Source organism: Salvia splendens, chromosome 3 (genome assembly GCF_004379255.2).
Source record: "Salvia splendens isolate huo1 chromosome 3, SspV2, whole genome shotgun sequence".
Lineage (NCBI taxonomy): Eukaryota > Viridiplantae > Streptophyta > Magnoliopsida > Lamiales > Lamiaceae > Salvia > Salvia splendens.
Window position 1 is genome coordinate 31,039,318 of NC_056034.1, and position 3,846 is coordinate 31,043,163.

Here is a 3,846-nt window from a genome sequence, read left to right on the forward strand (position 1 = left end):
TCTCAGCCACACGACGCTGCAGAAATGTACTGCAGCAATCCGCCAGCTTGCGACTGGACAAACGGCCGACATGTTCGATGAATACCTCCACATCGGAGACAGCACTGGGCGAATGTGTTTGCTCAAATTCTGCAAAGGCGTCCTGGCAGCCTTCACCGACGAATTTCTCCGGAGGCCAAGCACGATCGATTGTCAGTTCCTGCTCGACCTTCACGAAACAGTGCACGGATTCCCCGGGATGCTCGGTAGCGTCGATTGCATGCACTGACAATGGAAGAATTGCCCGGTGGCGTGGAAGGGGTCCTACACGAGCGGCCACAAAGGCACCCACCCAACCGTTATACTTGAGGCCGTTGCCGACTACCGCCTTTGGATCTGGCACGCGTACTTCGGGGTCCCCGGGTCGAACAACGACGTAAACGTGCTCCACCAGTCCGACCTCTTGACCGAAGTTTTGGATGGTAAAGCGCCGGCCATCAACTTCGTCGCCAACAACCGGCTTTATAAAATGGGGTACTATCTCGTCGATGGCAAGGACACGCGACTCTAGTGCCCACACCCAACTCCAACAGGATCTAATTGAGCACATTTGGGCAAATTTTGGCGGATGAAATTATTAAAATTGTGTACTTTTATTTTTTTAGGATTTTAATTGTGTGCTTTTTATTTTTTTAGGATTTTAATTGTGTGCTTTTTATTTTTTTAAGTTTAAGTTGTAATTTTTTTTAATGTTGTGTGTTTTTTAATAAAGTGTGTTTGTTTTTTAATAAAGTGTGTTTTTTTAATTGAATTTAGTTGGAAATAAAAAAAATGAAATTGAATGAATAGTAATTTAAGAAACGGTTAAGGAACGGTTAAGGAACGGGGGGTTGCAGGTTCCGTTCCTTAGTTAAGGAATGGAGTAAAAAAGTACAGTGGGGCCCTCAAATTGTGGTTTAAGGAACGGTATAGGAACAGCGTTGTGGATGTCCTTAATGTTTGAGACGACAAGATCATTAATTTGAAAGATTAAATAATTGATTTTAACCGAACACATACCCTAGACATTAAATAATGGAAATTAGTTTAAAATTAATTGGCTACATTAAGAAACTAAGATATGAGTAAGCACAACCAAAGGGTCTCACTCTAACATGCATTTTTTTACTTGAATAATAGTGGAGAAGATTTGGTACAACTAATTTAGTAGATAGTGTTTGTTTCTTTTTGATACGATCCCACATCGGTTTTACACGAAAAAGTGTGGAATAGCATATAAGAGGGAATCAACCCTTTACCTCTGACCATGGTTTTGGGTTAAGTTACGGCTTCATATCTTATATGCTTATCACTTTTTGTCCAGTTATCTATGTAAAAATACTAGTATAAGTTTCTTCTTTTCGGATAAGATTGGTGAGCCCAACGTTTGTTCATTATTTGCTTGATTGCTCTGTACGTTACCTTGAGGGTGCTTGTTTTCCTCATTTAAAGATCTTGATGTTGATGACACATTAAACTCAAGGTGCTACCAGTTATAGGTAGATTGTGTTTGATTTATTAGCTTTGTCTTTTTGTTCCTTTGGAACTCATATAAGCTTTTCTAAGTTCTGTTGTGCATAATTTCAAAAACTATTTTTTTCTCTCTAATCTTATTATATCTGAGTCATTGGACACTCTCACATTGTTAAAAGCATGGTTACACATCTCACCATATTTATTTATCCTTGTACTCCTAAATTCTAGTACAGTCTTGCCAATGCAGATGATGCTAATCAGTCTAATCCGTAGCTATTTGATTCTCTCCTTGTTTAGTATGAGATTTTTTTTGTGGATGTTAAAATCATACTTAACCGAAAGTAAAAGATTGATGCGTTGTCTTGGGCTGTTCTTGCTTTACCTATTGCATAAAGCAGGTAATGCTGCCTGAACTTATTGTTCATGAAAACTGTGTCTTCACTTGTGATTATTTTAGTAGTCTTTATTTATCTATCTCAAAATGCCACAATTTGCTTATGATGGCCATTGGCCACTCTGTGTTGTCCCCCTGCAGTACGAAATATATGCCAAGCTATCCGATTCTATGTTGGTTAACACAGTATTAGAACAAGGCTTGGGTACCTTTGTCTATCACAGAGCACAATAAGGGACCTCTTTGTTGCTAAATGATATGCAAATCGATACTTTTATATGTGATTTTCGTGATTAGCTTTTCAACAATAAATGATCAGAGTTGCCAATGCATTGGCCTATTATCCTCCTATTATCTTGTATTCTTATGTCCTTAGAATTTGCTTTTGTGAATTCAAAGATATTAATAGAAGAAATAAAAAGAGTTAAGTATTATTAGGTTGGGGAAAAGTGTAATATTGTCCCTTCTGTTAATATTATTTTGGTGGACTTAATATATAATTTTCTTGTACGAAGGCGATATAAACATCACATTCAGAGCATGTGATGCAAAAGTATAACCGCGTCTCTCTGTTTCAATTAGGAATTTCGAGGACAAAATTTCTTAAGGTGGAGAGAATTGTAATGCCCCAAAAGTTGGCTTGGACGAAAAGTAATATTCTGAGAAGAATACCACTAGTTCCTAGTCATCTGATGACTCTTTGAGATGGTAAGTAATACCAATTGGTATTTGTTGATTTTAGAATAGGTAAAGTTTAAGTTTTAAAGTTTATGAAATTAATTTATGGTTATGCATTATGGAGTAATTTAATTGTTTATGTGTGTTATTTGTTAAATAGTGAATGGTTAAAAACCTTGAGGTAGAGTTTTGAGTTATCCACAAACTTCTGTTGGGCTTTAGTTTCAATAAAGAAAAAAATATAGAAGTCCACCTTAAGCTTATATAGCCAAATGATAAATGAAACAAAGGAATTTTCCCTTTTTGTTTGTCTCGGCTAACACACACTCAATACTCTCTCTCTCATGCTACCCCTACTTTTCACCTCTTAAGAATCAGCAAGTCGCCGATCAGCAGCCCAAAACGCTGCCGTCTCTCATCTCCACGACGCCTGCTTTGCGTCCATCCCCTCTTTCTTGCTTCGGCCTTCTCTCCTCCTTCATCCTCCATTGAAGAGGAATCCTAAAGCTTAGAGCTTCAAATCCAAGCTTATGCTTAAACCTTGTGAAATATAGGTTCCAATTCTAATTTATCTCGCTTCTATCGCACTTTGGAGTTGATTTTGGAGTTGAATAGAAGATAACTAACTTAAGTGCAGCCTGCTTTAGAGAATAAATAATAAGTGTTGCGTAAAAGGTAGTGTCTTTGTCACCTCATCCTTTAATATAATGCTCTTAATCAAGATGATTATTGTTGCTCGTACAGTTATATAATAAAATAAAGTAAATCGACTACCTACCTGTATTTATATATTTTATATTGTGCTATGCATATAGAAGAACTGTGTGGCGATATGAGCAATATAATGATATTCACAAGGTCGGTGTTTGATAATTCATCAAGTGTTACAGTTGCTACTGATTTGCATTTTGGTGATCTATGTAAATCTTGTAGTTTTGAATGTTATGGTGCTATGGTGAGTACCAATTCATGTGTGTTTAACCGTTAAAGTAAGTTTAATATTTTTTTAGGGATGTCAATCGGGTCGGCCCATCGGGTTTCGGGCAACCCTATCGAGTCACGGGTCAATGGGGTACGGGCTAATCGGGTTGTGATTTATTTCGGGTTATAAAAGTTCGGCCCTAACCCTAAAAGCCCGGGTTTCGGGCTAGCCCAACGGGTTAATCGGGTTGCTGCTGATAAGATCAAGATGCGATCAATCCATTAAATCATAATGAAAATTAGTTATATTATAAAATATAAAATATTTAATTATGATAAATTTGATATATATGCTTAAA